At 42.7% G+C, this 16,406-nt stretch overlaps 1 long non-coding RNA gene across 3 annotated transcripts in view; it reads right to left on the minus strand.

The window, feature by feature from the left end:
- The window catches only part of LOC115075796, a 50,116-nt gene that overhangs the window by 30,008 nt on the left and 3,702 nt on the right, over window positions 1-16,406 (minus strand). The window lies entirely within an intron of this gene.

The following is a 16,406-nucleotide window of genomic DNA, read 5'->3' on the forward strand; positions in this document are numbered from 1 at the left end:
CAACAGGAGGGGAGCAGAATGGGAGAGAGGGCATGGAGAAGGAGGGGAAAGGTGCTAATGATCCTACGCCTAGAGGCGTGCGAGACGTAGATCCTGCCCTGTTCATGCTAATAGTTAAAACTCTGAGCCAGATTAGCTTTCACAGATAGCAAGCCAACAGCTTTCATTTTTAGCTCTTCAAGGCAAATAAAATTATTATAACCCCTGTGAAGAACCTATTCCGTGGACACTCTATGTGCATACTGTTCTAATACTATGAACCAAACCAATAGATCAATATAACATGCACCAAACCTAGCTTGATAATAAAATATTCTTACATATTCCTTTTTTGGGAAAAGAAGTTTTAATTGAATTAAAAAAAAAAAAGAGCATTAAATATATGACAGAGGTTAGAGCACTCCGATGAGAAACCTAGAAACTCAAGTTTGACCACTATGACCCATTAGATCTTCTCAGATTTTAACTTAAATTCTGAGCTCTTCAGACAGGACCTATGTATATGTAACCATGCCCTGCACACAGTGCTGCATACGCTCTTTGTGCTGTATAGAGAATAAGTGCAGTTTTGAAAAGTAATCAATGAGGCTTTATGCTGCATTCATTTCTCAAACCTTTCTACAAGCTAGGAATAGAGCAACAGATGAAGGTGGAAGTGGAAAGCAAGGACCATTAGTAACAGATCACTTATTCACTGCTAGAGGTTGTATCCTTGACGTATTATTAGTGTTTACTTCAAAAATGTTAAAATTTATTCTCATGTATACAATTGTTAAATTAATATGTTTATAACTTTTTTGCCATCCGATTAAATTAAACTGGGTTTTATTTCTTTTCTTTTTTAGCAGGCTCTGGATTTGTGCGTTGCATCCCATTGGTATGGTAGCACACTGTGGTCAGATAAAAAGACTTTCATCACATCAGCATGTGAATGGTCAGCGTTTTAGAGCCATAACTTCCATCCATAAGAAATTGCCATGCTGGGTCAGACCAAGGGTCCATCAAGCCCAGCATCCTGTTTCCAACAGAGGCCAAACCAGGCCACAAGAACCAGGCAATTACCCAAACACTAAGAAGATTCCATGCTACTGATGCAATTAATAGCAGTGGCTATTCCCTAAGTATAATTGATTAAGAGCAGTTAATGGACTTCTCCAAGAACTTATCCAAACCTTTTTTGAACCCAGCTACACTAACTGCACTAACCACATCCTCTGGCAACAAATTCCAGAGCTTTATTGTGCGTTGAGTGAAAAAGAATTTTCTCCGATTAGTCTTAAATGTGCTACTTGCTAACTTCATGGAATGCCCCGTAGTCCTTCTATTATTCGAAAGTGTAAATAACCGATTCACATCTACTCGTTCAAGACTTCTTATGATCTTAAAGACCTCTATCATATCCCCCCTCATCCGTCTCTTCTCCAAGCTGAACAGCCCTAACCTCTTCAGCCTTTCCTCATAGGGGAGCTGTTCCATCCCCTTTATCATCCATGGTCTTTAATTGCTCTTTCTTCACATGTACAAAGCTCATTATATAGGATGGGGAAGTAGTCAGACTGGAGAAGTGTAACACATTTGTGCCTTAACTATGTTTCTATGCAAAGGGGTAACTCTGTCTGCATCATTAGTCCTGACGTTTTTACTTAATCATGTGTACAAAAAGTCCATGAGACATGTTTTGCTCTGATTCAGTGGCATGTAGTGTGTGGCACAGGTGGCCTTATGAGGCTCTTTCAGGGTCCTCAATGTGACTTTTACACCACAAAATTCTTAAAACAATGAAGCTAGAATGCAGACATTAAGGATTAAGATGGTCCTCAGGTTATTGTGGTCATGTGTACACAGGAGATCTTCAAACTGGTTCTGCCTGGCTGTCACCTTCCCTGTTCTCCCTTAGCAGTCCCTAATAATTGTCAAGATCCAAGTGGTTTCATAATACAGCCCTAGTATTATACTCTTCTTATTTATGCATAGAATTTCTATCTAGTGACATTCTATGGTGTGTTTTTTTTCCATTAGCATTTGCACTTGGATGTAATTTGTTCTACGGTGCTCTAGTGTAGGGTGAAAAAGACAAAATTAAACACAGAAACAGCAGTCTTGAAAATGCCTTCTTGAGCAGGTTTTCACCTGATGGATGCAATGTTTCCAGCTGTTCTGTGAAGACTCTTGACATTCAAGATTCGCCTGAGGCAGGCACGTACTTGCCAAAACACTGGTGTTGGAGTAGTGCACCTTGTGCTGTTGATTCTTAAGCTTTTCACCATTTTAATTTTTCTTTACAAAAGTATAATAGAAGAAATAAAACACGAATTCTATATTCACATACAGGCACACAGAAGACATACTTTGCGTCTATTTATGCAGGTGACTGACCAGCAGCAAAGTAGTGCATACACATTTGAAAAATGCAAACTACAAGCATGAATGCTTCCTCCCCATAACCTAAACATATCCCAGGAAAGCCCTCTTTTTTAATCCAGCACAAAGCAAGTGTGCAGTGGAAGCCTTGTGTGTTAGTTTTTTTTTTTTTGCCAGGCTGAGGAGCGCAATTTTCAGCCAGACCTGACAAACAGCAGCAAAAACTCTCCTCCTGATGTGCATTCTGTGCATATAAGAGACACGGTAAAGTCAAATAGCTGGAACAACGGCTGGACAAGAATTACTTTAGGGTGCCATTCTGAAACCATTATATGTGATGATGACTGAAGTCAGCTGAAGCAGAAATAGAACCAAAAGACAGACACCGTACAGAAGAATACAGCGATACATAAACAGAGGGTGGTTTCAGAACCTGGTAAGCACAGCCTTGCAGGTCTGATATAGCATGCCAGGAGAGATGCCAGAGTTAGCCGATAAGGAAGAGAGAATCACTGATCACCTAGATATGAGCCAGGTGGATTTAATGGGAAGGAATGCAGATTAGAAAACTCCCTCACCAAATTGATTGCCTTTCTGTACGTACACACGTAAGCAGAAATTCAGATTCCGGAAATAAGACTGCTGTAAATTTGTTTGCCCTTGCAAAGACCTTTGATCAGTGACAGATTAAGAAGCCAATATATAAAACAGGAGATAAAATTTACAAATAAAAATGTCTGGTGTTGGAAAATAATAATCATTAGACGTTGCTCTGACTAACATGGAGAAAGTATTGCTGTACTGCAGGGTTTCCTATATTTATAAAAGATTTGGCTATGAACATAAAGAGTAATGTTTGATGATGATGCCCCACTGACAGGGTGATGCAGTAACCTGTGCACTAAGGAATTGTGCGTTGGGTTTCAGCTCAGAGTTTTAACGCACAGGTTACAATTTTTTATTTTTTTTTTTTAAACTCCAGCTGCAGTAAGCTAATGCTATGCTAATGCACCGGGCATTGATCATGAGTTTAATGTAATTTTTATTCCATTACAATTTTTAATTTTATTTTAATTTTATTTTTAAGTAATTGAGGAATTAGTTTAGTTAATTTTAATTTAATTTGGAAATGTATTGTAAACCGCTTCGGTCATTTCTTGTATCTGGTGAAACGGTATATAAATGTTTTAAATAAATAAATTTACAAAACGTGCACTGACTGCAAAATGTAAGTTTGGCCTGCGCTGAACACACATTTTAATTGCGGAAGGGGATGGGAGGTCTCTTGGAACGTATGGGGGGGGGGGGGGAGAGTACTAACTGCAGCCAGAGGACCAGATAAGTCCAGACTTATCCGGCCATGGTCACTGCTACTTAACTGTATAAGTATGGACTCGTCCGTCTGTCTGGCCAGCTGAGAGCAGGATAAACTTTTTTTCTTTTTCATTATTTAGAGCCGTGAGCTCGAGGTGACAGCAGTGTTGGTAACTTAACTCCATCTCCGATCCACTACTTAGGCCAGTGCAGCGGGGAGCACCGCTCAATGCCCTCATTTTCAGGGGATTTCCATGCGAGGGCACCAAGCAGGACTCTTGTTTTGAACGCACATTTCGTGGGCGTTAAACTCCTTGCTGCATGGGGCCTGTGAGTGGGGAAGACGGCACTTGCAGGTGTTGCAAATGTTAGATACGCCCAGGAAAAAAAAAAAAACCAAATGGCAGATGAGGTTTAATGTGGAAAATAAAGGCTGGACAAAAACGGACTAGAATTTACTGCCTCCTTAAATGAAACGTCCAAGGAAAAACCTCAACCCCAGGCCACAAAAGCCTGACATCTTCTCTGTCTTTAAATAAATGCCAGAATATTCTGTAAAAAGCATATAAAAACCACTGAACTACAGCAAAAGGAGACAACTTTTCAATGATATTCTCATTTAGTTTAGAGCTTTGTTCTACATGTTCACCAGCACAAGGTGAGCGTATAAGGCTCTCGTGCACTCAGCAGGAACAAGAGCTCCCATGGCACTGTTTGGGGTACATAATGGTAAAATACGATGCTGTACACCCACCATGAGTAAGGAGCTTGAAGTGCTTCTTTGAATCGATAATAAAAATATTTAAAAGTAAACCGTAAGCAGACATAAGTCTTAACATGAGAAACTATCAAAGAAAAAATACAATCTACGGGGTTGTTTCAAGTCCACATCATGGAAGGGGGAGGAAGAAACAGGAAAAAAAAAAAAGGGAAAAATTCATCAAAAATAAGGTTAGATAAACCTACAATAGCCATGTAATTAATTGTAACAGACCCTCACCCCCCAACCAATCCCATATCAATAAAAGAAACCACAGCATCGGTAAACGTGTTAAATAAATAAAACACAAAATTTCCCTCCTCATTTTTTTTTTAACAAAAGCATAAGAGAAAAGAATCATAGGGGCTAATCCCCCATCTTCTTTGCAGAGTATATTGGATTTTTTTTTTTTTTTTAACAGTTGTTGAGAAAATGAAGACCAACATCCAGAAACTCACTAGCTATTATCATAGCATAATCAATAAAGCATTCATTTATTTATATTCTGCTTTTCAGGCACTTCAAAGTGGATTAGATTCAGGTCCTGTAGACATTTTCCTATCCCCAGAGGGCTCACAATCCAAGGGTCCTCATTCACTAAGCTGCTCCAGGATGCCAGGACATCGGGGACCACCCCCACTCTGGTCTCCCCTTTTATTTAAATGGCTGCTGGTCCAGTGGACCACTCCCATCCCCCCCCCCCTTAAAATAAAAATAAATCCCTGGTGGTCTAGTGGAATCCCCATCTCCCCTTACCTAAAAAAAAAAGCACCACTGGTGGCTCAGTGGGGGCCTGTGACATGATTTGCCCGGCTTCCCTGGTTCACAGCCTGCTGCTCTAACCACTCCCTGCTGAGGGTTTGGATTTGATTCCCAGGCCTGGCAGGGACTGGGGATGTGGAGTCTCAGTTGCAGCTCAGTGGTGATTGCCTGGTAGCCAGGCTTAGGGCCTGCGTTAGCCGAGTTCTTGAGAGAGCCACAGTTTCTGGCCCCTGGCTGAGGACTGTTGCTACAATGGCTGGGCTGAGGGGGGAAATATAAAGAAAGGGGAAGAAAATCTGAGTGGCTGCAAAGGAAAGCTCAGGGTGCAGTAAACCCAACAGAGGCTGGACCCAAATGAGCTGAAAGGCGAGTCAAAAAAAAAAAAAAATCACACATTCAGGCCGATACAGAAAAACGCGCGGGAGAGAGCACAGGCCACTCTCCTGGGCGCGCGATTCAGGAGGGTGGCCTATGCAAATTAGGGCCCGTGGTGAAAGGAGGCACTAGGGACACTAGCGCGTCCCTGGTGCCTCCTTTTTGACAGGAGCGGCGGCCGTCAGCGGGTTTGACAGCCGACGCTCAATTTTTCTGGTGTCGGTTCTCAAACCCACTGACAGCCACGGGTTCCGAAAACGGACGCCGGCAAAATTGAGCGTCCGTCTTCCGACCCGCGGGCCTATTTTTAATTTTTTTTTTTTTTTTTTTTACTTTTGGGGCCTCCGACTTAATATTGCCATGATATTAAGTCTGAGAGTGTACAGAAGAGCAGTTTTTTCTGCTTTTCTGTGCACTTCCCCGGTGCCAGCCAAAATTAACGCCTACCTTTGGCTAGGCGCTAATTTCTGAAAGTAAAATGTGCGGCTTGGCTGCACATTTTACTTTCTGTATCGCGCGGGAATAACTAATAGGGCCATCAACATGCACGAATAAGGGGTAAAGCTAGCGAGTCAAAACGCGCGTCCAAACCTGGCCTAACAGTGCGCTGCGGTGGAGCGCACTGTACTGTATCAGCCTGATTGAGATTAAAAATCAAGATCAGCAGGAAGCTCGGACGTCCACACCAAGAACAGCAAAAGAAAAACCCCAAAGCATTGTACCTTACTTTTATCTGCAATAACCTGCACTGCCCCTCAGGCAGCAAGAAACATAAGCCCTTTCATGAAAGTATTACCAGGTATAGAAAAACCATCCCCCGAGAAGGAAAGTGCAAGCCATGTTCGCAGTTGTTACACATAGCTTGCTTGCCATCTAATGGACACAGAAGGTTTAACAAAATACACGGCAGACGAGAAGTACATGCGAAAAGCAAGTCAATGCCCTGCCTGTTTCCCCAGAGATCAAACCCTTGTGAAATGTTCCCGTCGCATTCTGAAAGAGCTCTTTCCTGGACTAAGCTTCACCAGGTCTGCTACTGCTCGGTGGGTGGGTTGATAACAGTGGAAACCAGCAGTGGAAATAAGTGTAATACGGAATATGGCTTTAGAGGATGGACAAAAGCCAAAATCTGGACTGGTTGATAGGACCTCCTGCAGAGGCATCACGCCCATATGGGACTGTCCCGGAGAAAGGACCGATCGGCATCCATCAGTGCTATCACCATACAGACATGCACACTGCAGAGCAGGGCAGCATTCACTGATCATTCAGATTTGCTTTTTTTTTTTTTTTTATTTCTAATTTGTTTTCTGGATTGTCTAATTTTAGCTCAATGTGGTTTCCAGCATTTTTTCCAGGCACAGTAAGTCTCCGCCGGGCAGGGTCTGGATTTACAGGCATTCTTGTTAGTTTAAAAATACAGACATGCAAATTTTACCAGGGAAATACCCGCACACATTAAGCAGGTATAAATGTGTGCAGCAAGTTTCCCCGGGTTCATTTTCAAAGCACAAGTATGCACAGAATTTTACTTTGTAAATCAGTATGAAATCTATAGGTAAAAAAAAGTAGAATATTACCCCCGAAGCAGAATCTGAACCTTAACTCCCCTGCTTGGTAGCCCTCTGTTCTAGCCATTAGGCCACTATATATATCCTATAGATTAAAGGCAAATATAGATTAAAGGCTGTAATAGGGCATTATCCCTGAAAGGACCCAGAGGCTAAAGCAATTTTCACTGAAAGGTCAACTTCCTCCTTTTTGTTTTTGGGTTTTACCACATCAGATTGTCCTGGGATGACATCACACATCTTCAACTTAAAGGCAAAATGGGAAAAACTCTTATGTCATACCCTTAATGAAATTAAAACAATTATTAAATATGCTTAGAATGCTAATCTAAGGGGCACCTGGGCATTTGCCTGCTCATAAATCTTTTTTTTTAGATGATTATAGCATCTGATGTACTACAGAGATTTCCCCATTTGGATTGCTGGTAAAACAGCGCATGAGGCCCCAGTGTTATTTGAACTTTAACCTTGTCTCGCCATGCACCCATGGTGTGCTGGAATAGAGCATGCAAAACTTTATCCTAGCCTAGGCCTTAGTTACCGTATAAAAGAAAATATTACATCATTGCATCAGTTACTGACTGCCTCCTCCTGCCTTCAGATTTACACACACAGTTTATACATCTACCTTTTCCATGCGATGAAAAGAGGGATAAGAACTATGCCATTAAAGCATTCTAAAAGTGAAACTGGAAAAGCTTTTAAAAGGCTCTCAGATGTGTTAATCTTAACTGGGTGTCAGAAAAAAACATATTATTGAGAATTTAAGTTTTTTTGTTTTTTTTAATTGTGCATCCTAAGATGATTTGAAGATGCCTAAAAGGAAATACACACTTGTGCTAACTATAAATATGCTGTGAATGAAAAATCAGTAAGTGAGCTCTCAGAGTCCTTGGTAGCGACAGTGAAACATCTGCAGCCAACCCCAATGAATGCTTGCTTGATTTATCTGCAAATCTGCAGATCCAAGTTTAATTCAGTCCTAAGCTTTGTACAGTTGCCATTCCTAGGCCATCTAGCATAGCCTTCCCTACACCTCCAATCAAACAAGTTTTTTGTTTTTTTTTTAAGTTCACTTCATATACTTCTCTGTGCAGCTTACCTCATCAGTACACGCTGACAACGGGAATAAACCTTTCACATTAAGTATTATCCATACTAGCCAGAACCTGTTGGAACCAAAAGTTCTAAATCCATGAATTGCTTATGTGACATTGTCACAAGGACCTAATATGCCACAGTGGCAGTTGATAAATGCTGCATCTGTACATAAAACTGGCATAGGTGAACGGAATTGATAGCGCTGTGAGATTAAGGGGTACAGAACATGTCATACATCTTAATATGCTTTCAAATTTTTAATCAGATGAGATTGCACACATTCTGCCTATGTATTTTTCTACTGCTGATAGACTTCTGGTTTTTCCTTCTTTTCTGTTTTGTCCTAATATGGACTGTAGAGGGCAGAATGGGAGCTGGTAATTTTAGCTGTGTAATAGAAGATATAAAATAGGAGCACAGTAACAGAGAAATGATGGCAGAAAAGAACCAAAAAGGTCCATCCAGTCTGCCCAGCAAGCTCCTTATGGTGGTATCTGCCGCACCATGCAGGTTACCCCCCTCTCCCCTCCCCCCCCCCCCCCCAATATGCTTTTCTTAAGGGTAGCAACTGCCGCTCCATACAGTTATCCCCAAGCCTTATGATAACCCATAAAAAATGTTCTGCTAGCAAAAGTTTTACTGGGTGAGGAGCCTTTTTGAAAATCCAGAGAGTGCTTCTTGACGTGCTTTGCTTATGGACTTGGCAACAGAAGCAGTCCTATGGCTTCCCCCCCCCCCCCCCCCCCCCCCCCCCCTTATGTCTGCATATCAGTTCCCCAGACCATAGAAGTCAGGGCCCTCGTTGTTTGCTGTCTGAATCCAATTCCCCTTTTCCTCTTTCCCCACTTGCCGTTGAAGCAGAGAGCAATGATGGAGTTGCATTAACAGTGCCAAGGCTTAGTGGTTTAGGGTAGTAACCGCCCCACCAGAAAGTCACTCCCGTGCACTCCTTTTCCTCATTCCCATCCTCTAGCCTTTAGGGATCCACAGTGTTCAGCCCATGCCTTTTTTTTAATTCTTTCACTGTTTTAGTCTTCCCCCACCTCCTCCGGAAGGGCATTCCAGGCATCCACCACCCTCTCCGTGAAGAAATATTTCCTGACGTTGGTTCCGAGATGTCCTCCCTGGAGTTTCATAATTAACCTCAAGGTAAAATAAAATCGATGGTTGTTAAGCAAATGATACCTGGTAGGAATCCCGTATGAATAATGAATAAGGTATTTGTTGAACTCCGCATAAAACCTGTTCATTAAACATAAAAAGGAAAACCCTTGCTCAGCACAGCCCTATATATTTTGCCTGTATTTTGTGTGTTTGGGGGAGTCGGAGGGGTTCAAATTAATCATAAACTATTTATCCCAAACTGTCCATTTGTTGCTATGTTATGCTGTTGGTATCATAGCAGGGAATCGCTTAGAATCCGGCGATTACCGAACGGTGTGGTTCGTTCAGAGGCCGGGGACCTGGACTTCAGGAAAACTAACTCTCCTACAAGGGCGGAGGACCTCCAGCAATCATTAAACGGAAGGGATAAGCTAGGGGAAGAAGAAGAAGAGCAGTGGCCAAAACCGAAAGGAGATATTATAAGAGCAGCAAACCTTTTTGATAGAAAAGTAAATAAAGGTAAGAGGGAAAAAAAAAGAGGCCGCTAGTTTTCTAAAGAATTGGTTGAAAAGGTTATCATTCATAAACTACAGAAGACTGCAGAAAGAGAAGGACAGGCAACGGAATCTGAGAAGCTAAGAAAAACCGGGAAAGTAGGCTGGAGAGCGAAGGCACAAACGGCAGAAAAAAAAAACAGCTAATCTGGGAAAAAGAGGGCGATACACTTTCTTTTTTTTTAAGATATATTAGTGCAAGAGGAACTGAAAAATGGGATGGTAAGACTCAAAGATGAAGGGGAGAATATGTAGAAACTGAAAAGGAGATAGCTGAATTGCCTAACAAATATTTCTGTTCACAATGGAATAGGACCATGGACTAGGACCACAGATAATGCCACAGACAGACACAGAAGTGAGGCTGACATCAATTTTGAGAAGACCCTGTGTGAGGGGAGCGAACTTAAAACTAAAAGCAGATAAAGCAGCGGGGTGAATGCAATACCTGCGAGAGTATTAAGGGAAGTCATGGAAGCTCCACTTTCTGACCTGTTCAATGCTTCTTTAGAGCTGGGTGTGGTTCCAGAGGACTGCAAGACAAGCTGATGTGCTTTTTCTCTACAAAAGCAGGAGTAAGGAGGCGTCTGAGAACTGCAGGCCAGTCAGTCTGACTCTGGTGGTGAGTAAATGAATGGAATCGCTGCCAGAACAAAAGGAGAATGCAGTTTCTGGAATCCAATGGATTACAGCATGGTTTCCCAACCCTCTCGGAGGCACACCCAGCCAGTCGGGTTTTCAGCACGTACACAATCAATATGCATGAGTGAGATTTTCTAATGCATGCAAATCTATCTCATGCATATTAATTATGGATAACCTGACTGGTCAGGTATGCCTCCAGGAGAGGGGAGGGAAACAGTGAATTACAGGATCTAAGGCAGCATGGTTTTACCATAGGTAGGTAGTGTCAAACAAATCTATTTTTTTGAATGCGTGACCAGACAGTTAAATCAAGGGCGAGCACAGGGTTTACTATATTTGGATTTCAGCAACACCTTTGACACAGTTCCACATAGGTAACTTATAAACAAATTGAGTGCCTAGGTATGAGCCCTAGAGGGACTGACTGGGCTAAAAACTAGTTGGGAAGCAACACAGGGTTGAAGAGAAAGGGGTTCCCTACAAGGAAAGGCAAGGCACAGGGATCGGTCCTCAGTCCAGTTCCATTCAACATTTTCATTAGTGATACCGGAAACAAATATCTTAAGATTTGTCTCTCTTTCCCTTTCATTTAAGGGAAAAAGTAAAACTCAGTGGGACAATTTCTTTCATGTTCATCCAATATGTTTTCTTCTATGTATTCCATGTATTCTACCTCTAGGTAAACTATTCTCAGCTCTTGAATTATCTCATTACATTTATGCTGATGATGTTCAAATTCTTATCCCGTTTAACGATAACTTAACCAGTACACTAAACCTCTGGAACGCTCACCTCACTGCAATCCAACAGTTATTAGTACAAATGGCTCTCACTCTAAATCACAATAAGACAGAAATTCTCTATATATGCAACAAATCCTCATCTGTATTCGACCTCCATCTTAACAATTACATAACTGACAAAAAAAAAATTATATGCAATGTAAGAGACCTAGGAATTAATTTGGACTCTGAACTAAAACTTTAAGAAACACATTAACAACATAATACGAGGGATTCTACAAACTTCAAGTACTAAAAAGAATCAAACCTCTCCTTCACCATCAAGATTATCGCACAGCCTTACAATCCCTCTTAGTTTCCAAATTAGATTATTGCAATGCAGTTCTCATTGGCTTACCCGCTTCCCCTATCAAACCTCTTCAGCTTCTCCAAAATGCTGCAGTAAGATCACTCCGCAACAGCAGAAGATCAGATCATATCGCCCCCAGTTCTCGAGGAACTGCATCGGCCCCCAGTTACGTATAGAATTCAGTATAAAACTTTATCCCTTATTCATAAGGCCTTATACAACGACGAGACAAAATGGATGGATACGATACTTCATTTCAAAGTCCCAAAGAGAAATCTGCGCTCCACTCAACGCTGGTCTCCTTGCAACTATCTCCCCCAAATTAACCCGCCTCAACTCAACAAGAGAACGCGCTCTCATATTGGCTGGGTCTCTTTTATGGAACACCCTCCCCACTGAACTAAGAATTGAGCCATCATCACAAACTTTGAAAAAAAAAATTAAAAACATGGCTCTTTGAGAAAGCATTCCCAGCATATTAAGAAGAATCATCATCCTCTCCACTCTATTTAATATTTGCAAACCATACTTTATTTCCCCCCTCTTTAATTGTCCCTCTACTATTTTATCTATCTACTCTCTACTATTTATTACAATGTAACCTTTTCTTTTTTAAATTTGTTATATGTAAACCGATGTGATGACTTATGTTGAATGTCGGTATATAAAAAACAAATAAATAAAATGGCGTGGAGCTGCTCTGCCTGCTATAGTTTCTCATTCTCTACCCTTGGCCTGCAGATATCGCTATTAAAATAAAGGGGGTTATCCGTTTTCAGTTTTTGTAATAAGCGGTTGAGCTGCTGCCCACCAAGTTGCAATGCAATTCTCATTGGCTTACCCGCTTTCACTATCAAACCTCTTCAGCTTCTCCAAAATGCTGCGAGCTAGGCCTGTGCCCAGGGCGCCGAGACTTAAGGGGCACCGCGGCAGGCGGTAGAATTTTGAAAGAGGAAAAAAAGAGCCCTTTCAAAATTCTGCCAGCCCCCGCCTCACCCTGCCTCCCCCCCCCCCCCCCCCAGTGCCACCCTCCCGATGCCCCCCTGATTGTCCAGCGGACGGCCTGGGAATGATCTGCTGCTCCCGGGGCCTCGGCTGCCACTAACCAAAATGGCGCCGGTGGCCTTTAGCCCCTACCATGTGACAGGGGCCAACCAATGGCACCGGTAGCATCTGTCACATGGTAGGGCCTACTGCTGCAAGGGGATTAGGCGCCCTAGGCACCTTCAACCTTGCGACGCCCCCCCCCCCCGTCGCAGCCCCGACTCCCCCACCCCAAAACTCACAAATCACCTAGTGGTCCAGCGGGGAGCCCGGGATCCATCTGCCACCCCTGAGTCGTCGGTTGGCCCCTGTCACATGGTAGGGGCTGAAGGCCACCGGCGCCATTTCGATTAGTGGCAGCCAACGACCCGGGGACGGCAGATGGATCCCGGGCCCCCCGCTGGACCACTAGGTGATTTGTGAGTTTTCTTTTTTTGGGGGGGGGGGGGGTCGGCGCAAGGTTGAAGATGCCTAGGGCGCCCAATCCCCTGCTTTTGGGTCTTGGTACGTCTGGCTGTTGTGCATAGGACACCTGTTGGAAGCTCTTCGAGAGGATTTGCTGAAAGAAAGTACTGGAATAAATCTTCAGTCTAATCTTGCTTACTTTTGGGCACAGTCCTTCCTCAGGGCTTTCTGCTGCCAGCCCTTTCCTTATCTGATCAGCCAACTCAGAGAAGGCAATTTCCCCATGGCTTATGGATGTGCAGTATACTCAGTGTGAGGTAGTACGCCAATCAAGTAAGCTCTCTGGGGTAGGGAATTGACTTCTCTCCCCTTTCTAGGGATTAGACGTGAAAGGTAGGAATAGTTTCTCTTCATTTTGGCTCAGCTCTCCACTATGCACTTTTCAGATCAGGAGAAGTGAGGTTGGAGGAACTGTTCCCTGAAGCGGAAAACAAGACTGGATCAGAGCAAGCCTCGGGAGCTGGCAGCGAGGCTGCAGCAAAGCATGCCCCAGGAACTGGCAAGCAAGCATAGGAGGCTCACTGTACAACTCCAAAACATTACCAAGGCATGTCATTTCTTCTACGCCATCTCCAAAATCCACACAAAAACCTCTTATGCACTCTCTCGTCACCTCCTGCTTGAACTACCGCAACCAGCCCCCTCACAGGTCTCCCACTGAACAATCTCTCTCCACTGCAATCTGTTCAAACTTCAGCCGGGTGTCTTATCTTCTTCTGGCGTGAGCATGGCCACGTTACTCCTCTTCTTGTGGTTCTTCACTAAACTGAATGAGGGAGCCAAACGACTCACCTTCAGGGATTCTCACTCTGCAGCTCTGTGCTTTCTCTCCTCTCTTATCTCCCCTCCCCCCCCCCCCTTGGCCCGTCTCATGACCTCCATTTATCGGACAAGCTCTCGTCACCAATGCCCTTTTCCATTGCTATTTCCGGACTCTGCGCTCTCCGTCTCGTGGACACCATGTGCCTGATCCCACTTGCAAGTCCCAACTCTTTCAGAGTGCTTTTAAATCCAAAAACCCTGACTCTTCCAGATCTTGGCCCATTCACATTAAACATGTTTTACTGTAATAGCTAGGTAATTACTAGAAAATTGTCTGCTTTCTTAACCCAGTTGTAAGCTCCATGGAGCAGGGACTTCTCTTTTATGAATCTGTACTGTGCTAGTATACCTACTTGCACTTTGGAAACAAGCAGTAGTAGTAAGTAGCAAGTAGCAGCACAAGTACTGTCTGGTTTTCTTGTTTTTGTAACAAATTCCTGGCTGCCAGCAACTTCTTTTATCCAAGCCCTAGCCAATCCTGGTGCCTCAGGGGGCGGGGCTACATGGCTTTCTCATTCAGTTTTTTCCCCTGCTGTTCTGGCTCCACCTGTGTTGCCAGCTTGTCCAGTGTCTAATAGTGCTGCCTTTCCCCATGATCCAGACCCCCATTTGGTTACAACCAGTGTGCAGCGAAGGAAAAAAAAAAAAAACCAAACAATGTTAGGAATTATTAGGAAGGAATGGAGAATAAAATGGAGATTGTCATAATGGCTCCAAATTGCTCTATGGTGAGGCTGCACCTGGAGTATTGTGTGCAGATCTGATCACCACATGTTGAGAAAGATATAGTTACATTGGAAAAGGTACAGAGAACGGCAACCAAAATGATAAAGGGGATGGAGAAGTTCCCTATGATGAAACGCTAAAGAGGTTAGGGATGTTCAGCTTAGAGAAAAGACCGTTGAGGCGGGATATGATAGAGGTCTGAAAAATCAGGAGTGGAACAGAATGGATAAACATAAATTGGTTATTTACTCTTTCAAAAAATGCAAAGACTAAGTAGCACATTCAAAACAAATATGAGGATTCTTTTTCACTTAATGCACAATTAAGCTATGGAATTCATTGCCAAAGGATGTGGTTAAAGCAGTTAGTGTAACTGGATTTTAAAAAGTTTGGACAAGTTCTTGGTGAAATCCATAAACTATTAACTAAGTAAACTTAGGGACTAGCCTCTACCTATCACTGTGCAATAGCAGCATGGAATCTATTTACTGTTTGTGATCTTGCCAGGTATTTGTGACCTGGATTGACCACTGTTGGAAACAGTATACTGGACTTGATGGACCCTCAAGCTGACCCAGTATGGCAATTCTTATGTTATGGCTCTGCTCAGCTCCCTACAGCGTGGAAACGCAATAGCTACCGCCCCAGAACCATTTAGGATCCCACAGGTTCTTGGATAAAGATAATGTCCTCCTTACCATCAGCTCCTGAGAGGGGAGCTGCACGGAGTTTATTGTTCGTTGAGACCTTCTGTGATAAACTTTAAACTGTGTCTGACAGACATTTGCCGGTTGGTAGGATTTTACAGATTTCACGGGCAGTAGTGTGCTCTGAGTCTGTCAAAGGGCAAGAAAAAGGGCAAGAAAAAGGAAATGCTGTTTTTATGAGTGCGGGAAAGGCCCAATAAAAAATGATTCCAAATAATAGTTTATGCAAATCCTAATCACAAGGAACAGTGACCACAAGCTTTTTTTTTCTTCACACCACAGATCAATGCAACTATGGAAGACAAGGTCAAAAAAAGGTCTAAGCGTTATCTATTTCTTTATGTCTATAAAAACATTTTTTGGATCAATAAGCTCACCCTTGTAGATTGCACATAATGTACTTTTAACTTAGTTTTCAGGGCTCCCAGAGCAAACTAATTGCTTCCTGTTCCTGCTAGTTTATACTTTGAAGGACAAAGCCATACGCCATCTCTTCTACCTTTTATGACTTTCTTATTTAATCTCAGCAACTCATCTCCATTTCTCAAAGCTGCATAAAGCACAGCTATTTCTTCATTAACAGTGAATCGATTCCCTGCACATTTATAATCTTCACAGCCCCACCTAACTTTATTTATGTACCCACCCTTGCCAACAGTAATTACTATTCTGATACGGTTTGATGCTTAAAGTTATTTTACATCATTTCTTAAAATTAGCTAATTCACTCAGCATTTCTCCTAAGAACAAGACTTGACATACTGGGTCAGACCAAAGGTCCATCAAGCCAGAAATCCCAAGGATAAGCAGTGGATTTCTGCAACGCTACCTTAATAATGGTTAATGGACTTTTCCTCCAGGAACTTGTCCAAACCTTTTTTAAATGCAGCTACAGCAATACCTTTCACCACATCCCCTGGCAATGAATTCCAGAGCTTGATGATGCATTGAATATAAACATTTTCTCTTATTAGCTTCAAATGTATTACCTAATAACTTCATT

The sequence above is a fragment of the Rhinatrema bivittatum genome, chromosome 14, assembly GCF_901001135.1.
Source record: "Rhinatrema bivittatum chromosome 14, aRhiBiv1.1, whole genome shotgun sequence".
Lineage (NCBI taxonomy): Eukaryota > Metazoa > Chordata > Amphibia > Gymnophiona > Rhinatrematidae > Rhinatrema > Rhinatrema bivittatum.